Source organism: Dasypus novemcinctus, chromosome 31 (genome assembly GCF_030445035.2).
Source record: "Dasypus novemcinctus isolate mDasNov1 chromosome 31, mDasNov1.1.hap2, whole genome shotgun sequence".
NCBI classification, from domain to species: Eukaryota; Metazoa; Chordata; class Mammalia; order Cingulata; family Dasypodidae; genus Dasypus; species Dasypus novemcinctus.
The window spans coordinates 21,388,778-21,412,700 of NC_080703.1; the positions used below are offsets into that span (position 1 = coordinate 21,388,778).

The 23,923-nt window shown below is 39.3% G+C and overlaps 1 protein-coding gene across 42 annotated transcripts in view; it reads right to left on the reverse strand.

Annotated features, from left to right (window-relative positions):
- ARPP21 (cAMP regulated phosphoprotein 21) overlaps positions 1-23,182 on the reverse strand; it is a 156,669-nt gene extending 133,487 nt beyond the window's left edge. For 26 of the 42 annotated variants that reach the window (XM_023592462.3, XM_058290729.2, XM_004471141.5 and 23 more), the window contains exon 1: positions 21,541-22,324. The gene's annotated coding sequence lies outside the window, so the exon portion shown is untranslated. Of the gene's footprint in view, positions 1-19,608; positions 20,952-21,540; positions 22,331-22,798 lie in introns of those variants that run through there. The other 16 variants (XM_058290717.1, XM_058290708.1, XM_058290724.1 and 13 more) reach the window with 8 other exon arrangements.
- Between the last annotated feature and the right edge of the window lie 741 nt (positions 23,183-23,923).

Sequence of the window (23,923 nt, forward strand, 5' to 3'; positions counted from 1 at the left end):
TGGAAAAATCTGCCCAGAATCAGAAGCTGGAGCCCAGAGTACACACAGTGAGAGGACAGTCCTCTGGTGGCCGGGCGGACCTTCTCTAGATGGCATCTTGCGCTTTATTCCCACGTGTGACTAGACTAGCTCCCTGTTTGTCCCTGGAGGAATTGAGAAGCACCATTAAAGTGCAAACATTTGAAAGAAGATTTAGTATTCTTATTAATAATTATTTAGATTTAGTAATCTTATTAATAATTTAGAATTCGTAACAATTTACAAGTGGTTGCCACATGATTACTTATTAAACCACCTCTTCCTGGATACCTGGCTAAAAGAGAAAAAGAGTCAGGGCGCTGAGAATTCCTGAGAAGGATGCCAGGAAGGCTTGTCCCGGCTAGAACATCGATCTGGCCCTTGGCAATGCATCTCATGTTCTCCCTGTGCCAGCAGATGGTGCAATGCACACCTGCGACACTTGTCACAGAACAGCTCTCCGATATTTTTATTACTAGAACTTCAGTGAATCATGAACCCCCCAGGCATCACTCTGTGCCCACATGTCCACTCACTGAGCTGCCCCTGAGCAGTATAGAACATTTGGTATAAATCAGGATGCTCTCTCTGCCCCACACTTAGAACCACATGCCAGTCCCCTCCATTCTCTGTGAAGAAAATCATCTTAGACTGTGTGAGGTATCACTGCTTTACACCTATTTCTCCACAAACAAGGTGAGATTCAGGAATCATGTCTCCCCGAACAAATCCCCTCGCTCTCTCCTACCCACTCCCCAGTGTCGCTCCTCCTCTGCGTCCACACTGATGCCTCTTTCAGGAAATATTCCTCGCTCTGGGCATGTATCACAGGACCCTGAAGTTATCTGAAAGTCAGGCTTCATGTTCCCCAACAATAGGTACTATGCCTTGCTCATCTCTGGGGCTTCAGCACCCAGAAAGATGTCTGAAGCATAATAGAATATTAATAAGTTTTTCTAACCATCTTCTATGAATGTCTTCAAATCATCTAAACCAGTAAAGCTGTATTAATTTTAAAGAGCTTAAATTATTAACTCTTTATATTAATGCTATCATATTTTAAACTTTTTTTAAAAAGCATACTTCCACAAAATTGCTAGTGTGTTGTTGCTATATGAAGTACACAACTCAAATCAGCAAACATTTTCAAGAATGCACAGACCACCTCAAGCAAGAAGTCACTTTTCTGGGACCTGTGGCAATAGTTTAACAATCATTCACACCCATGATCTCTATAATAAGCTATCTGACTCATCAATACATACTGATTGAGCAACTAGTCATCACTCCTGCCTTTGCAAGGAGTACAAATTGGTATTTGCTCCATGGAAAAAGCAATATATTTTGCTCACTGCATTAAGACTGCATATACCTAAAGATCAGAAAGGCATAATTATTCGAGATAGGCTCCTTCCTATAAATAACGGGGGAGGATAAGACAGAATAACAAATAAATGCATATGTACATGGATGTTTCTCAAACTTCAGTTTGTGACCTATTAATAAGTTATGAAATCATATCATCGATTGCAACCTGAATTTTTGAAATATAATAATTAGAACATGGAAAGGAATGGAAAAGGAAGGGATGACGCATAATGGAATCGTGTGAACAGGATGGAACGGACTAAAATGAATAGAGAAGACTTAGAGTACATTACACATGGTAAGATTGTGTCTTATTTTGTGAATTTTATTTCACATATGTTTTTGGAAGGGTTTGGGGCACAGATATGGACGTGCATATGTACTGGGACTTCATATGAAAGTTATTTCTTAGAAAGTCTCTGTCGACTCAGTTGCTGGAATAGATCACATCCATGTTTTCAAATCTGCTTGAAAAAGAATATGGGATATATGTAACTCATGTCTTGATTACCAAAGTCAGTGAGAGAAAATATGGGCTGTGACGGTGCTCCTGCTGTGAAATCCAAACATTATTTGTGAGATGCAAAGACCTTATCATTTAAATATGAGGATTGATGCCTCTGTTGAAGATCGAGCATCTTAGTTAAAACAAACAAATGATTATCTTGGACAACAGTGTAAACAAGACCCTAATTCATGATGCTACTAATTGCTCTTCCCAGCTGCAGAAGATTGGCTGGTCCTCCATCTCTCACCACGCTCTCTCTGAGCAACATTTGTGCACTCGCTTCTGAAATTCAGCCCAGCCCAAGTCCAGCTGACACACCAAAGCCTGGGGGCCAAAGCGAGGGAGTTCAGAAAAGCACCTGTTTAAAAGGCAAATTACTTACAGGCACCAAGTGCTTCATTTTATAGAAATATATTTACCTGTGTGGCTATGCTTGAGTTAAACTCGTATTTACATTGCTTTATTTCCTTACAAGGCTTACTGGCATGTCACTAGGAAGCACTCTTTGTAGCCCCGGGAAACTGATACTCCATATCACCTTCTTCAGGTAAATCATAAAGCTGGTATCCGTATAATGATACAAATTTTCATGGTTGTTCCTATTTAATTCAACTTAAACACAGGTACATTAATCCACATAATAAAAATATAGTAGCTACCATGACAGAACATAAAATATTCTGTCCAAACCCCACAGGAAACACTTGACACATAGTGTTTCTGATCCGTATTATAACTAATCTCATTCACACCTATTAAAAAAAAAGAAACTTAATGTTCAGAAAGGATAAGTCCTTTGCCCAAGGTCAACTGGCACCCAAATAATTCCAACATAGATCTTAAAATTCCACTCCGACCACTGCCCCTGGCCATGTTGTTCAGTCTGTACAACTGACATACATTCACAGAGCATGAAACAACCACACATACGTCATGGGGTAGTCATTAAAGAAAGATACCAAACATATAATAATGACATCTTTTGTCATAACAGAGCATCATTTCAGCTATCCCCATCCACAAACATGCAATTCTTTTTCATCATTAAAGTTGCCTTGGACATCCCACTAAATAGGAAAAAGCATACTCACTACTCGATTCTGTAATAATCTTAAAACTGAGAAACAAATTAGCTACAAAAGACCCTGTTATCATAAAGTGACAAGTATGTAACATGTGAGTAACACACATGTACTCCATGATCCTTGGTACATGGGCAGAATGCTACCCCATATGGTAGAAGAACTGTTTTGAAGGCTCATGGGGTCTCACCTCCACCCCCATGTCATGACTCAGGCTTGGAGAGTTCTTTGAGGATTGAAGGAGACCCAAAGGTGGTGCAACGTCAATCCTTAACCCATAGCTATCTTTTAGGACTGAATTGATGAAAACTATCCCGGCAGAAAATATTTCCTATGGAAACGTCACCAGAATCCAACAAGAGAGGGAGCTGGTTTGCCTTGAACCTCATTATTTCTAAGATTTGGGTTGGATTCTTGTTCTCCCCAATCTGTTTCACAAGCTGAGTCAAGAGGAAGAGTGAGGAAATGAAGGCTTCTCTAGATTCCTCAGTCAAGTTTCCGTCTGCTCACCCAATGTGTTTAGAAAACGAGACTCTCCAGGCCAGGGGCTATCTTCTTGGACATGCTTCCTCCTGGACAAGTTTCTTATGGGACAGGGTAGCTTTCAGGTTTTCTGGCTCTGTAAGGTCTAAGATTCTACAGAGCAGATAAAGCTGTCTTGCAGACCTTGCCAATATGTGCCCTTCCTTAAGAGCACCGTGGTGCTTCCAGCGTCACCAGATATTTCAGCTGTCCTCTCCCTTGCCCACTGCTGTAACTCGACCGAGTCCCCAGTGACGTCTCATGTGACTGGGCTCGAAGAGCAGAATCCATATGTATTACTCATTTGGTACAACACGTCAGCTCTGTTAAAGGTTTATGAATTATATCAGGGCTGGGAGATCATGTGTAAGCTGAAATACCCCCAAAATACCTAAGCCATAAAAGAAGCAGGTATATCTAAAAACAAACAAACAAAAATGGACAAAGCACTGTGTGGACGTGAACTACTTGAACTCTGAACCAGGGCTTGAAACCTGATTCAACCATTTGTTACTGTGTGACCCTAACCAAGTTAACTAAATGTGTCTGTGCCTCAGTGTCCACATCTGAAAATGGAAATCATGAGCCCCTACTCAAAGAGTGGTTATGAGGACTAAACATCCTAACATATGTAAAGCTCTTAGGAAAGTACTTCATGGAAAGTTCTAAATGCATACTAGCGATTGACTATCTCTTGCAGAGAGAAATACACACAATCGATAGACATTCTTTCAAAAACAAGCATTTATTGCTATTACCTGATTAGAGCTCTGGCTAGAATTAAACTGCCAACACAGAGAGAAACCTAGAACTTCTCAACACTTCTAAAGGTCTCAGTGTCTCTAGAAATTACAGTGACATAAAAAATGAAATTGGCTTCCTTCTGAGGCCCTCAGGTAGTCATCACCGGCTTTTCAAGTTGTGAGTAGATGGTTACTTCTCTTAAGAGCTTGTGCATATATGTGGAAGAACTCAAGACTGACAATTCTAGGGTTGTCAGTCTTTTACATCTAGTCTAAATGAGAAGAGCAAAACTGTCGCTGAAATTCAATACAGAGAAGGCCTCTAAGAACAATGATAAATGAGTAAATAATGGAGCAGTGCCCAGGATCCCAGGATGACATAGGAAAAGCCTATTTCAGGAAGATATTTCCAACTTCCAAGTTTTACCTAGGATCCCTGCCTGTAGCAAATGACTTTAGTACCACTTATGAGGAGCCCGTCCCAAGGATTTTTTCTATTTTAGTTGAGATAGAGCAAATTTATTTAAATCAATTGATATTTACTTTATATACTTGTGGAAATCTCATTACTTGGTCTAACCAAGAGATGACATTATTCTGATATTTTTTTTTAATTTAAAAAATATTACACAGTAAATTAGACTCTTAGGAGAGCTGTGAATTTTAATACATGTATACATTCATGTAACCACCACTGCAATTAGGATAGAAAACAATTCCACCACCCAAAAACTTTCTCCTGACATCCCTGTATAGTCACACCCTCTCAAGCACCACCCCAGTAATCACTAATCTGCTCTGTCACTAGAGTTTTGACATTTTTTGATGTTATGTAAATAGGACCATACAATACATGACCTTGTAAAATTGACTTATTTTACTAAGAGTAATACCTTTGAGAGCCATCCAAGTTGTGCGTATCAGATTTTTATTACCGAGTAGTATTCCATTGTATGGATGGTCCACATTTTGTTTATTCATCTGTTGAAGGACATTGGGTTGTTGCCATTTGGGAAGATTATGAATAAAACTGTTATAAGCCTTTGTGTACAGGATTTTGTGTTCATATTTTTAACCACTAATGCATAACAAATTTTATTAGAAAGTTTTCTTGATCCTTAAATACCCAATCTTGTGGATTCTGGATTATTATATTAATATTATTATGTCATCTCCATGGATATTTCAGGGGCTCTTGAAAATGGTCTCAGGGGAAAAAAAATATATCCTCTTATAATCCTCTAAAACAGAGGCTCCCAATTCTTTCTGTTTAGTGGAATGTGTAATCTTTATCTCTTCTTTCAAGAAGCTATCTTTAAAAATATTTCAGATTTTTTCTCTTTCTGTTTAGTGGAATGTGTAATCCTCATCTCTTCTTTTAAGATGCTATCTTTAAAAAATATTTAGGATTTTTTCTTTTGGATTAAGGAAAATGTTTAAAGATTTACTGGGGTGATAACTGAAGAACTCTGTGAATGGAAGTGAGAGCCACTGAGTGTACACTTTGGGTAGAATGTACAAGGCATGGGACTGTATAACACAGTGAACCATGTGGAGGAAGATGGGCTGTGGTTGACAGTGTAAATATGAGAGTTCATCTCATGAGCTATAATAAATGTACAATACTAATACATAGTGTTAATAATAGGGGGTGTGTGGAAAAACTATACCAAGTGCATGCTATGGACCATAGTTAGCAGTAGTAGTCTGATCATATTCTTTCATTATTTGTAACAAATATTCCACAACACTGTAAAGTTTTGGTGGAGGAGTGATGGACAGGAATTCTGCACATTATGCATGATTGTTTTGTAAGCTCATAACTTCTCTAATAAAAAAACAGCAAAAATATTTCTAAACAAAGGTAAATCAAAATTTACTTTGCTTTGATGTTTGCTTATTTTGCATTTTATCAGGTTCCTTTGAGTTTTCAGATTAAGAAGCATCAATCATGCAAATTCTGCATTCTGAAAGGAAGTTTTATGTTTTAGGTAAATTGTTCTCAAATCATGCTCCATGGACCAGCAGCATCATGGAAATTCAAACACGTACACCCTACCTCTGATCTATGGAGCTGGGAACTCTGGGGATGGGGCCTGGACATCTGCCTTTTACTAAACCCTCCAGGAGAGTCTGAGGCATGTGCAAGTTTGAGAAGTTTTATAGAATGAACCCCTCTCTGTAGTAAAAAAGAGTTCTACAGTCTGAGACCTCCCTTAAGATTACATAAGAAAATTCCTACTTGGTTCCTTCTGTAATAAGATCCCTTTAAGGAACAGGACAGCTCATTTGGGTTAAAATATGGGCCCTAGATCACCGACTGCCATTTATCAGACAGACAATATAGATCATTTTGGTCACTGGGACAAAGATATGGAATCTAAACTTAAAATCTACAGAAATCTCTAACTCCTCATTTGAAACAATAAATTCATCATTCTATCTCCTATGCCTACCTTGCCATTTACCAGTGCTGATGAGTCATGGACAGGGATAAATGCTAGTTTCCTCTCTTCATTGACTCCGTTAGCAGGCCTACCCTCAATGGGATATTGTTCATTAGTAATGAAATAAATGAATTCAGAAGAAAAAGGAAGTAGAAAAGCAGCTAGCTAGGTCATCCCATCAATGACCTAGCAATGATAGAGAGATTTCTCCTTGTACAATACAAAGATATCACAAATATATATATATATATATATATATATATATATATATATATCACTACATACATATATATATTTTTCCAAGAATATGCATATTTATTTTCTGTTATTCTGTTCTCTCTTCAGGAAAAAAAAAATCACAACAGTAAAATTACAGCTAATCTCCTGGCCCTTGTTTATTCCAAGTAAAGCTAGAGAATAGCTAAAACATATATTGGATTAGGCAGGTTAAGAATTTGAAGCACTTTGTTTTCTGTATATAATGTACAAAATATATATATTGCTACCAAATATATTTTTATATTTTTCTATAAATAGTATTTCCAAGATGTTCCATATCTTTAGTTTAGCTAAATGAGCAAACAAGTAAGTATATTGGTTGTTAGTTTGCTTCAGGTCATTAAATAAGGTCACTAATTAATAAAAATTAAGCATTGCCCATAAATTCCTCTGTCCAAATACTTTAACAAAGTTATTACCTTTGACAAATATTTAATAAACAGGCTTGTTCTACCCACTACACTACACTTTTATTTCAGGGTAAGGCTGAAACTTCTGTTAGCTTCACCACTTCCTTTATCTGAGAAACTGACTCCCTGAGGGTAAAGGGATGAAAAGGCCACTTTGATCCTGTACATCTGCCAAAAGCAACCGTCACCCTCTGTGCCAAAGAAGGGGTGCATGCACCCAGGTGTTTGGGGTTTGCTTGGTAGAAAACAAATTGAGAACAAATAACCTATGAAGAAAGCTCATGCTGAGTAATTCTCAATTAAGTTTTCCAGAAGATAATTCAGGGGAAACATATTGGTCAAAACTGATTATTTAATCGCCAATATCAGTAAATTTCATAAATATATGTGGCCAGGCCAGTTGAAATTAAGGGCCTCTGTCTAGTATTAATTCTTTCCCATGGGGCAAAAGGAAGCGCATAAATGAATCATCTAGCACTCTTACCCAACCAAAGGGATAGCTTTAAACACATATTTGAAGATCAAAGTAATAATACATGAACTATAAAGAATCACAAAAGAGTACCTTAAAATGCACATTTTAAACCAAAAAAAAAAAGAAAAGGCATTTTTTTTCTTTCAAATCTAAGCGTCACTTAATATGTATCTTCAAAACCTTTTCTTCCTCTATTTTTTTTAAATTTTTATTTCTGAAAATAGTGAGCATTTTCCATTAATCACTTATCCTTGAGCATCATCTCATGGTGAAGTGTGAACCACTAAGTACCTCAAATCAATAACATTACTTCAGACTTATTGGTCTTGAGTACAGATATGGGTTTCCATGCATATAGTTTTATTATGTTTTTTGTAGTCTTTTATTTAATCATGCAATATATATTGTTTGCATCTTGTAAAAACCAGTAAAACAGAATTCCACCACTCCGAGAAATCATTCTGTTTCTCTTTCATTTGCAGTGATGTGTGGACAGATAATATATCTGTGGCTCAGACCAGATTTTTATGGCATTTTCAACACAAGTATTGATGCACATGATTTTATTACAAGATTCTTGTAAGGTTCATTGTTTTAATGGATAAGTAGCCAGTCCCAACGGGAGAAAGCAAGAGGCAGCAAACATTTCTTGAGGGTCTAATTATGTGCCAAATTTCTTACATATGATAATGCTTAAAAGGCAGTATTATTGCCCATATACTACAGAAAGAAAATTGAGCTCACGTTACGTGACTTGTCCAAGGAAGTGAGAGGCAGAGATGGAATTCAAACTTAGATCTGCTTGACCTCAAGTATGTTCCAAGGACAAGCAAAATCAGGATCTAGTAACCCCTGGCCTGACATGTAGCCACAAGTACAGAGCAGAGATTACAAACAGACTTTGGCTTCCACTTTCAGGTCCTTCTTTTTCATGGCCCTACCACAAATCCTTCCACTGCTCCCTGATTGCTAAATGCTCATCTCCAGATGACATTTTCCAATTCTCTGCTGTTACTCAGTATGGCTAAGAAGTCTAAGCTTGTTATCAGTTTATCATTGTTTCCCTAATATACGACAAAGAAAAACAATAAAAGAAGGATTAAATATCATCTTCCTGCTTACCTTAGACAAGATTCCTCAAATAAGCCACTTCTGTGACCACAGCTAAGAGGCAGGTCAGTGAGAAGCCACACGAGCACCAGAAGTCCCTTTCCCACAAGGGGATTTCATAAATATCGGCTAACATTTCCTGTGTGGAAACATTAAAATAACCACCCCACAGACAGCTTTTGATAAAAAATGATCCAAAGCCATATTCACAGAACCAGTGGGGGAAATACTGATTTTTACTTATCACTATCCCTGTGGCTTCAGCAAAAGATTCGCCTAGGGCTACAAAAATCTTGGATCTCTATATTGATATGAATGTTTGCCAAAAGAAACAAGGCAATTCAGGGTATAAAAAGAGCAAAGCCAAGTTAAGTGATTCCCACAGAGCAGAACAAGTCGCACTAATGACCTAATCGATACAGAAAATAATCCAGATTTCCATGACAAATGGCCATATGGTAGCTGACCCAACAATTTCAGAAAAAGCAATTTATATCTCCCTTACTTTTTATCAGTGTACTTCATCAGGGATACCCAAATGCTGGATTTTGGTCATCTCAATATATTAGGGAAGATTACCAAAGCTTGGAGTAAAATATGTCACTCCCTTCAAATTTGAAGATCTGAGCCTGTCTTTCCTTGAGTGCTGTAAATTCCTTGACTAACAGTGCAAACCATTTGATCCTTGCCTAAGCCTGTGGATCTAATCAATAAATGATGAAACCAGTGATAACCTCTCATCTTTTTTTAGAACATCAAGACCAATCTGTTTTCCCAGCTAAGTCAAAACAATGTGGCAATGTTTTCTAGGGTTTAATTGATTTTAGAGCTTGCTTCTATTGCAAGATCAACTGGGTGAATCTCTGATTATAAAAATGGCCTTCTGTTGGATATAGCTATTGGTTTCATCTGGAAAGATGTACAAATCCCAAGGCTCTTACAATTCCATTTGAAATCATTTCTAGTTCTTAGATAATGATCACAAATTGCTCCTGGAAGGGCGCTAAGGCTAAACTCTGAGAATGACACCTAGTTAATCTTTGTAAATCAGCACTGGAGCAGAGATTCTTATTCAAGGTGAGGCAACATTACTAGCTAACAAAATTCTGTGTGTGATTTTGTGTGCACAGGGAATTCTGAATTATCCATGCCCAAACTTCCTTTTCAAGGCCCCTACTGCCCAACCAAGCTTAGAAAAGGCCATGCCCTACAGTCCAAGTAAGGAACATCTTCTGGAAAGAATGGCCTGGAGCTGAGATTTCTTTTTTATAGATGCCCTTTCAGCATCGGACTATAGGCCATGGAGATGTTTATCATGGCTGTGCTGAAAATGATCTCCCATTACGCATGAACAAAATGGCAAGATGGTTGCCACAGCACAAAAATATTCTCAGGTTAAGGAAGGATATCAAGGTTACCTTTCATTTATGCGAGGCCAATCGAATCAAGGAAACACAGTGATAAAGACAAAGCAAACTCTGAAATCAAGAGCATAGAAGAAAAATAAATAAGACTAAGGACTGGGATAAGCACTTTCTAGTTAATTCTTACAGCAGTCCCATTTTAGAAATGAGGAAGTTGCAGTCAGATCTGAACTCGTCTGATACCGGAGATCCTCTTTCCTCAATCAACTATTTTTGATAAGCTCTTCTAATAATTTTTCTCTTATTCTGGAGCATTAAGGCTCATTCCCAACCCAAAGAAAGATCATCAAAATTTATAAACAAAGCAATATGAAATGATCCATTATACAAATGTCAATGAATCATAGAAATTACACGCTGGAAAAGATCTTAGAAATCGTCAGCAGAATCTGATTGCACTATGGTAATTTATAAAGGTAGTTTCTTTCTCAGGAGTTCAGGGCAAAATATTTGAACATGAATCAGATCTGGGGCAATGTATCCTGATACTGCTCTGCCTCAAAATATTTAACTCTTTAATTTTATGTATTTCTACTGAAAGAAAGAATTACATGCTTAAAAAGTATCATCGTCATCATCCTTCAGGTGAACTACAGATTAAATCATTTACACTTCGGCAATTTTCCTGCAGAATCAGGTTTTTTTCTACTTCCCTCTAATCACAGGCCCTATTTTTTTAAATCTTTTCGGACTTTTATATAGTTCCAGTTTCCTTTCTCAAACACACAATGTGGAATCTCACAATAAATTCAGGGAGCGGATGCGGCTCAAGCTGTTGAGGCCTGCTTCCCACACAGGAGGTCCGGGTTTGGTCCCCAGTGCCTCCTAAAAACAATATAAACAAACAACAAGCAACAAACGAAAAAAAAATCAACTCAGGGGAGCTTATGTGGCCCAGTGGTTGAGTGTCAGCACTCCACATAACGAGGTGCAAAGCTCATTCCCTGACCCCGGTACCATTAAAAAAAATAAATAAATAGATTAATAAATAAATAAATACATTCAAAGAATAGTTTGCCTTAAAAAAGATACTTTTTATTTCTAAACAAGCATTCTGGTTTGTATATATGTTTTTAATTTTTCTCAGATATGATCAGAGAACCTAGGTCACAGATTTTGCAATTCATAATCCCAATTCAATTTGAATTAGTTGCTTGCAGTCCTAGTAATATTGCAGATGTGTCATAATATGGGATCAAAAAAGAGAATATGAATGACTCATCCCAGTTCAATGTACATTGGTTGAGTTCCAGTTTTTCATGTTAGAGAGCTGGTTTTAGTTTGTGGCCTATCACCATCAATAGAAATCTTCCCCAAAATTCATCGGTAGTGTTCACCATTCAATGTTTGTTTTCGGGAAGCAATATGGTATCCATCTTCAAAGTATACTCTCTATCAACTTCCTTAATTAATTTTACAGATTAGGTAAAGACAGATTTTTCTAATTTTTAAACAATATAATCCAAGATATTGTTCTGTCATTTTGGATTTTCCTTATACTCATTCATTGTTCAAAATATTAAAATCCATAACTCTCTTCCAAATGCCTATCAGATTCTACAGGTTTCCTACCCATTTAGCATGGAACCTGACACAGAAGATCCTCGAAAAACATCTGACATATAAGAATGAACGAATGACATTGCTATACGATACAAGGACAATTCTTGCTAAATATCACACAAGAACTTAGTTGACTCTTCAATTCAGTTTGCATGGAAGTTTCCCCCTGCTTTGACATAGTGGGGCTTGGAACATATTTTTCTGGCTCCCTGGTGAGAACACCAGCTGTGTCAGAATCTATTGCTAAAGCCTGACATGTTCTCAAAGAAAGAGAAGATGACCTTCATTTCTTTAAAACACCAGGTTTGGATTTTCTTTGGAAAATGAAGGAGTGAACAGAAGTTCATTCAATCTGAATTACACTTAACATTTCTTAATGAGTAAGAGGGAAATTCAGAAAGCAAATTCACTCCACTCTTAGTCAAATCCCTTCTTTAAAGATTAGGTTACTTTTACAGAAAAAGGTAAAACATTAATCCACTTTACAATGGTCCTTGATGGATGAACTGGTTTGCCATTTAATCCTATCACCATTCCCATGTAGGAGGAAGAGAAGAACGCCTCTCCTATAACTTGTTCTGCTTCAGGCAGGAAGTTGGCTTCTGGGAGCTGCCAGTTGCTTCTCCTTTCCTAACTCATCCCTATCTTCTAATCTAACACTGGCCAGTACCCTGTCCCTTAGAGATGTGAATTATTTTTCCACTTCCTGGATCACCTTGAGCATAGCTAACTCCTCCAAAGGTACACATCCAGTAAACATCAAGTGTCACTAGTTTTATGCTTCAGTGATTTGGAAACTGTGAACTCACCTTGTCCTTATCCCCTATCCCAAGATCCAGATTTAATTGTAATTCCCTTCCATACATACGGAAAAGTGAAACATATATTCAGTGAAGTTTAAGGGGCTATGGTATCTGAAGAAGTAGCATCTTTATGAGGGCCAAAATAATCTACTACAGTTATATTTCTATATGGAGGGGCATCTGTTTGTCCTCATTTTCAGAAAGATAAATGTGAAATCCAGTTAAACTGAAAATTCAGGGGAAAATGCAATTAACACTTTCCTTAGAATTTATTTTAAATCATGACCATTAGATACCACAAATATAAAGGTCAATCTATAATTCAAGAAACTTTGATTCAGTATCTGCCACATATAATGGCTATACTAGGCAAGAACTGCTAAGGACACTGAAAAAATATATTTTGAAATATGCTTGAAGGTTAAATAACTTTTTAAATTTAATGTGAGTTAGTGAAATGACTCTTGTATCTAAGCATGTGTATTATGCTGGATTCTAGCTAAATGAAAAAAAATAACAAAAACAGTTTATCCTTTTCTTATTTTTTGTTTGTTTTCCAGCAAATATCTGGAATAACCAAAGATTATCAATTTATTTTCAGGCACCCTCTGAGAAGTTGTATTGGATCCCTTTCTGATTGTGCACTCCCCAAGAAGAATGAATGACAGCCAGTTTACACTAAAAAAATAAAACGCAATTGTCTGATGAATCCACTGCATTGCACAGCCCGCCTTCTATACTGAACATTACTTGTGGTTCTCCATTTCCTGATAGAACTGATTACACCTCAATTACCGCACAAGTCTCCACCCTCCCATGGCCATTTTCACACAGGCGCAGCGCTGACTCATTTCAGCAAAACCAAGGACAGATATTTTAGAATCAGAGGCCAGATCAGCTGCCCTGTCCAAACTACTTACTCTGTGCTTGGAGACAAGAAGCCTGAGGCTTCTGTGCTTGTGACAGGCAGCCCCTCGGAAAGCTGGAAGCTCTGCTAGCTTTAAAAGTCTAGGAGTTCATTGAAAAAGGTTTTCCATGTCCTAAACCTTTCCAAGCCTGTTCAGACTCTTTGGCCTGGGATTCAAGGTTTCCTTCATGCATCAGTCTCAACCCCTTCCCACAAATGGTTGAGTTCTTTGACCACTCCTTTTAGGTGGTAGAAATTACACAATTAAAAAGGTCTTAGCAAAATAATACCTCTGTGTTCACTTTTTAGACAATTCCGAATTGGGGCCATTTAAGCTTCACAATTCTCATTTTATACAATGCACACATACAAGATTAGACACTAACTTGGCTTCTTGGCTTGGTCTTCAGTATTTCACAGGCACAGAAAGAGGAAGGCGGTCACTGATTTAACCGGCAGAAAAAATTCTGGGGTGGCAGTGGGAAGAGATCAAGACTCTGATTTATTTTTTTTTTTTAAGCTTTTCTCTTAAAGAGAGGTTTTTCTAATTTATTTAAAAAGACTAAATCTCTCTCAACATTTTTTCTATCAAGGGAAAATGTTTCCATTTTTAGTGAACAATTACTAGGTCCCAGATCCTTTCTTCTGCTTTGATCCTGAAAATTAGGTTTTATCCCCACTTTTTAAATGAGGAAATTGAAGCAATGCAGGGTTAGCCAGATTGCAAAGGTCACATAACTAGTAGGTTGTTTAGATTGGGCTGGGGTCACTCTGCAACTTTCCCTGTGAAGACTCCAGCAGTCTGCAGTATCTCCACTCTGCAGATGTCCAGGCTGCAGATGTCCAAGCCTTCTTTCATCGCCCCTAGCTCCCTCTTGGACAGGCTCTGAGCATACTTTTGGTATATAACCCCTCCACTAGTGTTAACATGGCTTTCGAGGGGAAACTCCAGCAAACTTGAAATCTCTCTCTCTATACAGCTTCCTGCTTCCTAGCTGATAAGTAACACAGACAGTAGAATCATTTGTAGAATAAAATAATATCCCTCATGCAGAGATATTTATAATCTTTCCTACACTTTGCATAAGTTGTTGTAATTTATAAACTCTGCAACATGAACTACGCATACTCTTTCATGTCTTGATGCTGGAAAAAAAAACACTATTAAAAATGAAGCCACCAATAGATCCAGGTAAAGACAATTATTATAATAGTAATTACAGAGTAAGGTGTACAGTTGTTAAGATTGAACAATACGAGGAGTAAGCAGATAGCAACAGCATGTACATTCAACATGATTACATGCTATATTATTTTATCTTTCCAGAAGCTTGCTAGTGATTGTGTAAAAATTTCAGGGTTGGAGAAAGATTTTAATCTTCACAAAAGAAACATGTGCTTTGATCAAAATTACATCAGCATGAAAGAAGAATTATTAATACCAGCTAGTTGTTTGCAGCAAAAACATTTGCTTAATTCATTTTCAGTGCTAAGTCAGTTGTACATACTTTCCTAAATTCTTATAGCAACACCAGCATCTCTAAGTAAAGTTAATATATATAAAAATATAAAACTCTCTCATTTAAAAACTTGCACATGCTCATAAACCAGCTAAACAAAAAAGGATCAGAGTTTTGATCACAAAATCCTGTCATATAATGACAAGTTATGTTGTCTTGAAGAATCACCATTTGACTATCAGGTTTAATTTCCTTTCTCTAAAAAGAGAGAATTACATGCCATATTTCCAATCAAAAGGTTTTTGAACACTCCCATTTAAAAAAATGTCTTAAAGAAGCAATGGTTATTTGTAGTTTGCAATTGCTGCACAAATCTTGAATCTGTAACATACTCACATGGAACCTACTTGCCTTCTGCCCAATAATTATTTGATGATTTAAAAAATCCAATGCTAATAAGATTTGAATTTCCACCCAAGTTGCATACATATTAACATGGTAAACACTATGAAAAAACCATGTCAACAGTGATAGGTATTTTCCTATCAACAAATACCAGACCCTCATATGAGAATTTTTGCCTCAGGTCTTAAAGATGCATAAAAACCTGCAAAATCAATTTAATTGCTTTTTATTTCCCTGTTGGGCTTAGGAGCAAATAATGGTTGATTTGGGGTAGTTCCTGAATTTCAGTGAGTTTACTGCCCTTCTCTCACCTTGTTGACTCATGGTTTGAGTCTTCACAATCTATGTGACTGTGGTAAGATGACCTGAAATCCACCCCAAGATACTGAACAATTAGAACATAGCTGAGATTTCTGATATGTGTGTCAAGGGATATTTTATTTGGACTTGTAAGACTGTAAAATGTTTCGAAATGTTGTTCAATTTCGCCGTCCGAAAATATTCAAATATTTTACCTCAATTATTGGTACTGATTTGCAGTTTTGATCAGACCAAAATATATCTATAAGCATTAAGTTCATTAACTTTTCTGTTTTCTTTAAGGTATAATTCCATGGACTAGAATGTTTTGCTCTGAGTATACTGTCTTGGGAATTAGAAGGAAGTCTGGTAAGTATATGAGGACCGTTCCTCTGATTTCCATTTCCTTAGAAATGGTCCGCTTTCTTGCCTTGAGTATTTACTATTTAATAAAGAAGCAGCCAACAATAATACCAATGTAAAGAATGAGTATCTATTCTTAAGAATTCAGCACTGAATCTGGTTCAGAAGAAACGGGGTTCTTCTTTTGGATGTCTCTATCCCAAGGAATTATGTTCTAACTTGTGTGGGTATCAGGGAGAGATGACTGGATTAATGTAGGTAAATAAGCTTTGTGAATCTGTCTCAATTTTAAAAACCTGCAAAAAAAGACTGTACATTGCATTATGCAATTCTGCATAGAAAAATTACCCGCAATATGTCAAATAAGCCTCTACAAAATTTGCCAAACTATTTGAAATAAAAAGTGATGTAATTGTTTTCCTGTCCAAATTTTTAAAATTCTTCCTTTCAACTACAGCCAAATTTATTTGCAATTACCTGAAAACCAGTGTTATTATTGCAGAAGCCATTTTATTAACAAAGTCTTAATGGTTTGTGTGTTATACACACTGATTTCTTATTTAAGAACTGTATCATTTTGAAGTACTGCGAAATGTGAGAATGCAGTAAGAAGCCAGTTTTTAAAAGGGCAAGTTATTGTTGAACCCCTCTTACCTTTACATGGAGAAAATGAGATGATTTTCTCTTGATAGATAAGAGGACCAACTGTAATATTCTGTATGAATTTATGACTGAAGAAGAATTATGACTATTTGCCTTGAGTTAGACAATCTTGGATTATTTTTGAGCATTTTAAAATGTCACAATTGCAATTTTACCTTAATAGATACACTTGAATATAAAACATGTGAAATATCATACATAACTTGTCTCGTTGGTATGTACATTAAGCGGGGGACTTTTAAAAACTGCCAGAAGCCATTTTCTTGGGAAAAGTGCATAGAGGAATTTAAAATATTGAACTACTGTGGACATAAAATGACTACCACTCTCATGGCATGGGAATATTGGGATCTATGTTGCCAGCTAGGAAAGAGGATATGATGCTAAGGAGTCAAAACAAAAGAAGAGAGCCAGTTTGGTATATTCCAGCCAATCCCTTTGTTGTTGTTTTTACTCTCTAATATCTCTTTAAATGTCCCAAAATAAATCTTGAAATTCACTTTTTTAGTTTGCCTGCATAGCGATTTCCCAGGGCACAGCTATGTTCCAGTAATTTTAGAGAAAGGTACATTCAAAATGTCATATATGCATTTTTTAGGCCTTAAGAAAATATCACCACACTACGGAGGATTTCGTGACCACAAGATAGCAATGTTACCAAATGTTTAAAAACTGTTATATGGACTTGATATTCTATCTCAAACACTTTATTCTTTATCAAGCATATTATATTTAACATACTAAATACTTCCTACCCCAGCTACTATCTTATCCTCATAGAAATGAAATGGCTGGATATACACATAAGTAATACATACTTTCAATATCTAAGTCCAAATTTAACCCAAGAAGAGGAAAATTAATTTAAGTTATGAGACCATGAGGCTCTGGGGGAAAAAAAAACAACCCAATTTATTAGACTTGGCATCAATATCCCTTAACAGAAACTAATATGTAGAAGTAAAAGACAGGCTAAGAAAAACAAATCTAGTCATAGATGTATCTTGCAAATATCTTTTATACCTTCAACAGTCCTTCAGCATTTGCTTATAATACTGTTTGAACCCCATTTATCATATCTAATAGAGAGGTTAGAATGAAAAACAAAAGAAAGTAAGCAGAAATGTAGAGCTTCTGGAACCATAGATTCCCTTTAAAAATAACAATTCTTTGTCTAAAGAGAGAAAATATATGTTTTATAAGGTCATCATCACTGACTTAAAATACGTTCAGAACTGCCCAGGTGACATAATGTATTATTAAGGAAGCCAATTTAGTCTGTGATAAGAGAGTTGCAAATTTCTAAAGACGCTACCACCATGTGGTACCAGTTAGAAGGATGCCAGTACTTACCATTTGAAGACAGAGCTTTCGGAGTCAGCATCACTTTTAAGCCCCACATTCTTTTCTAACACTGTCACACAGCAGATCTGAAGTAAACTAACTTATATACAAAGGGTTCGTTTGCAGTTTCCGATCGTATGGCGATCGTGTGGACTTCAAACTGTCTCATCATACTAATGAGAATTCTTAGCCATATTCACTTCTGCCTACATTGTATTTTGTGTTCTCAGTGACTGACTCATTCTGTACTCTACTCAGGCAGCTTATCATTATCTTGTCCACAAAGTACACACTGAATTCAGATGAGAGTGCCCACTCCCTGAAAAGCTCAAGAAAGGTGTCAGAATCCTGGTCTAAATGGCATAACAGCTAAGGGAACTAGGGCAGCCAATGTAGAATATTTCCCCCCACTAGAAGTCCTAAGTTGAAACAAACAAATTCAGTAACTCCTTGCAATGTGTATCCCTTCAGAGTTTATTTTTTGGTTGACTTTTTCACAGAAATTGGCAAAATCCAAATCAACTTTGCACATTGTCCTAACAGCTCCATTGAAAAGTAGTTATATGACTAACCTCCCCCATTTAATAGAAGCTACCCACCCCTTTGTTTATCAATTTTGAAATTACTTAAGCATTTTGTCTAATTAGCTTCCCTCTGAACAAAGAAATAACCTCATTATAGCATGCTGTTAATATGAAAATGAACAACAGAGACCTTTCTGATTGAACATTTTCACTTTCTACGTCAAGACAGGTGTTCTCTATATATGCAAACACTGTGGACAGATGGTTTCTTGAATTATAATTTTAAGATATTGTGCCCCTCATTACAGTATTTCAAAAATGACCAGTGATGCTTCAGCTATCTACATTTTTATATTTAATGTTTGTTAAAACAATCTGTTGTACTTATTTCAAAGTAAAAAAAAGACAGCTCAAATATTCTGTCAAGTTCAACCACAGCTTCCTCCTTCAGTTAGTTACGATTCTGAACCCAAACTCCAAATTCACAAAATAAAATAAAATAAAATAAAGATTCACAAGGCAGAACTTCGGGTGATCATACTTCTTTTAGAAGGTTATTAGTTATTTTATGCCCAAAATGTATTGCAAGCTCCAAACACTTCACTGTAACAGTATTTAGGAATCTGAAATTACTTCTGTACTTCTCACACCCAAGAATAGACAGCTTGTATTAAAAATAGTAGGCATGTAGGAATTCCCCAGTTAGTATCTCCCTCAAGTTTTAAGGCACTCAAATTATTGAGTCTTCTTTCTAAGAATTATTGAAGAGGTTTATGAAAACTCATACCAAACTACTCATGTGTAAGTTTCTCATTAAAATCAACTGACTCCAGTTAATACAATATATTAGGACCTAATTAAAATGATCATATCCAGCAGCCAGTCTTTACCTTTCCAAATATCTTTCTCCAGTATCCATAACCACGCATTGCTCTGTCTTCCATCATGCTTCTTTTATTGCTGAGTGAGGTGCTTGCTCCTTCATTAAATAGCATTAAAAATAGACTGCATAGAACTCCCCGGTGGAGCATGCTCTAACAGGGCTAATGCTACAGTTCTCAAGGTAACCATACTCAGCTGGGATCTAAGAGGGACAGGCACTGAGATCAGCAATTTGCAAATCTAATAGCGCACACAAACCTGCCTTGGTCTGAGCTGAATACTGCAAAAAGAGAAATCAGGGTGTAGTGAAATTAAGTCACCGAGAAGCTGTAAATCAATTTCTAATGCTGTATAAGTTTCTTTAAATACACCTCACCTGCACAGGTTACTCTATTAAATCGGCTTCTTTTAGAGCAACTTAGTTACATTATTTACCAAGTATCAGAAATCATGTGAAAAATCAGAACTCATGCCCAAAGAGCGTAAATTAACACATATATTACAGCAATCTGTCTTAATAGGACATTTAAACAAAATCATAATTGTATCAGTAAACTAAGGACAGTAACAGATTATCCTTTTCAATCTTTTGTGATGGAGTATACTCCTGCAAGAATACACCTAAGTTCACTCTCCAGAAAAATGTAAAAAATATCAGTTAGCTAAAGTTGGTTAAAAAAAAAAAAAGATGTAAAAGAATGTGGAAACAAAGGAAGGACAGGACTGAACACAAATACATACCTTAAACAGAAACATACAAACAGAAAAGAATGCATACATAATCTTTCACAAGCAGTACGCATCAGAAGTACAGCACAAGCAATCATTGCCAAGACAGGTTACTCGACTATTTAAACAAAGCAGAGCTAGAACCCACAGCTTCCTAATGACTGCCTTTCGTGAAAATGACATTGACGAAAATCCCATTAAGACCTGTGAGCCCCTTGGTAACATAAATACAGAGCCTCAGAGGAGTACGTGTATTTATGATAAAGTGAGCACCAAAGGTTTCCTGACTTTTACCAAAGCCAAAAATGGTCTGTCATCTCCATTTCTCTGTTTTCTTAGAACTCTCACAGCAGTTTTGATCTCCAAAGTGGATGAGGAGGGGTGGGACTCATTTGGGTTCATTCTGCATGTGAGCATATTCTTTCAGCTTTGAGGACTAATATGCTTGTTGGGAGAGGCTGGGACGCAACATCTAAAAAATCAGAAATCAAAATGACTATCTGCACTCTAAACCCTTAGCTTCCCATCCCCATAATTTTCAGTGCCCTCTTTGTTTTTCCTTTGAGGCTTGGACTCCCCGTCCTTATCCTGCATCTGCAGGAGGTGATGTAGTTCCGAATCTGCACTGCTGACACCCACAGCCTCCACTCCACTATACTGCTTAGGCATAAACATCAAGTGAGTCAATTACTCTTCCTACGAAACTTTCAAAACCAATGTCTAAGCCAACTCGATTCTACCATCATATTCAGGGCTGAAGGTTGCAACGGAAGCCAGATTGCAAACGTGTGAAAATAAAACTGCCCCTTCCCTGAAATTCCTTGGGACCCAGGACCCCAGTCCTAACAAGGACAACAAACAGATTATAACTTTCCGCCCCTAGTACAGCTCTCTTTCAAATGACGAGCATTCCAAACTTTCTACCAAGAAGCCCGCAGAAATCCGTGCAGACGTCTCCACTGCAAAGCATCTCGTGTCTCTTCGGCTCACTTCTCCTCTTTTCCAAGTCTGCCTCATTTGGGGAGGTGGAGGTCACCCCTCCTTCGACAACACATAAAAACACAACAGATAAATGTAACAACAGCCGAGAACACGAAGAAGAAATACAAACGAGAAACAACTTAAAATGCAAAGCTCAGAAAGAAAGAATAAAGAAAAAAGAAATCCACAAAAGGCGTGCAACGCTCACGTCGGAAGACCTTGTAAATTACCTTGACCGAATAGTGGATATCCCCCCAGCGTCGTGGTGGCCTTGATTGATTTTAGTTTTTGGCTTTTATTAATAGTATTGTTTCTTAATGATGGATTTGGCTGGATTGGTTTGGTTTGGCTTTAAATTTTTTTTTTTTTGTAATTTTTTGGTCGATTTATTTAACGGCTAGTAAAGCGAGCTTTCCGCAGCGTCCGCTGGACTCTCGCACGGCTGCGGCGACCGGGGTGGCTGCGGCTGGCGTCCCCGCGGCCCCCGCTGCTCGTGGGTGCTCCGAGCGCGCTCAGGGGCCGCCGCCTTCGTCGCCGGGCTGCCTGCTGGGTGTGAGCGCGCCCCGGCCGCCTGTCCGCCCGTCTGTCCGCCACCCTGGCAGCTCCGCGTGGGGCTCACTCTCGCGCGCGCGGTCTGCTCTTGGAGCTGCTCCTCTCGCCGGTGGCCAGTCGGTCTGTCCGTCCCTCCTCGCCCGTCGGTGCCGCAAGGACCGGGGGGTCCCTCTTCCCTCCTTGAGTGTCCGAGGTCCCTCTCCTTCTGCGTGACCCAGGCCGCTTCCCTCGGAAGGAGGCTGGCGTCTGGGAGGGAGCAGGGGCGCTCCTCTCTCTCTGTCTCTCTCTCTCTCCCGGATGGGTGAGTCCCTCGAGAGGGCTCCCGCGGCCTCTCCCTCTTCTCCCTGCGCTCCTGTCTCGCTCAGGCTGCCTGACTGCTTCACCTGTCCCTGGCTGTCAGCCCCCTCCCAAGGCAGCCCGCGCCGGCCCGTCCCTCGGTCCCGCGCCCGCCCGTCCGCGCCCTCCCACGCGGCTGGCACTGGCGCCGGGGGCGGCGCCCGGCTCCTCCCCGCAGCCGCGGCCGGTCCCCGCAGGGGCTGGGCGCCGAGGCCGCGCCGCACGTGGCCCCTCGGCCGCTCGAGCCCGAGACTCCGGCTCGCCCACGCGCCACGCCCTTGCGGTGGCCGCGGCGGGCGGGGGGCGCGGGGTCCGAGCCTCTGGGCCACGGGACGCGCGGCCGCAGCTGCCCGAGCGGAGGCGCGAGCACCCGCCCGGGGCGCCCAGCGCGCGCAGGGCGTTGCGTTCCCTGGCCGCGGGCCGCCAGCCCCGAGGCTGGAGACAAAGCGCACGAGCCCCGCGCGGCAGCGCGAGCTTCAGGAAGCGGGAGGAAACTGGCACGGTGCCCCCGGCCCCTCCGCGCCGCCTCCCCGCTGCTCCCCGCCAGCCGGCGCGCCCCTCGTCCCCGCCGCAGCCCCGCGTCGGAGCCCGCCCGGGTACCTTGCCGGGGGTCGCCTCCCGACTCCTGGGGACACTTGGCCGCGCTCAGCTCCACTCCCTGCCTCCGGCTCCCACTGTCCCGGCCAACTCTGCGGGGACGATCCCGCAGTAATTCAAGCCTCACCCTGCCCAAGTGGATCCGTCAGCCTCGGGGGCTCGCGGAGATGCGTGGCTTTGAGCTAGACCCAAAGTCCCCGCGGGCGCCCGGCGCCACACACGCGCTGGGAGCGAGGGCCGGTCCAGAACTCTGCCCACCCCGGGCGCTGAATTAAAATTACAGAGGTGCCGCAGCACCCCGGGCAGGGCAGGGCGTGGGGCAGGAACAGAGTTGGCACCTGAAGGAATAAAAGCTCTGCTTTTCGCGTTTGTTTTTGGAGACGTGCTATTTTTATCTGTAATTCTTTTTTTTTTTTCATTGTGTCAGGGCGCACACTATCAAAAAAGAAAAAAAAAAAAAAAAGGGAAAGGCGTCGTGGAGGAGAAGGAAGAGAAAGAACACATTTCCGGAATACCGCCCACCCCTCATGATTGAATGTAGAACCTACTTTTCCAACATTTAGAAGTCACCAGCCAAGATATATCACCGCTCTGGCTTTCTGCCCCCAGCTGAGAGCAAGGCATTTGATTCTGGGCTTCTCTGCTAGGTTGTTATTAACGTGCAGCTAAATTATAGTTGTACATGGCTACATGGAATTGCCAAAGCTCATTTTGACAGTATCCAGCCTTTCAGTTTCTGAAATGTAGACGCTGAATAACTGTGGATTTGGTGCAATGAATGCCCCATCCCACAATAAATCGAAGACAGAGAAAACCAACTTTTACCAGCTGCAATTAGTGACCCCGTGAACAGACAACAAATAAATGACTAGCATAAACACCATGTTATGAAAATGTCCATATCCTTTTAGTTTCACTTATTGATACCCACTCCTAATGACAGGCATTATCCACAGATTCATTAAAGAATGTGCCTTCCACTTTGTGGTAATTTCAACAGCTGTAGCCATGTTCATATAGGGTAAGGTATTGATTATAAATCTCAAACAAATAATAATGCACTTGTAGAGAAATCTATGGGAAGAAATTAGGAAAGAGACCTACTGGCCCTTGACGAATAGATAATTA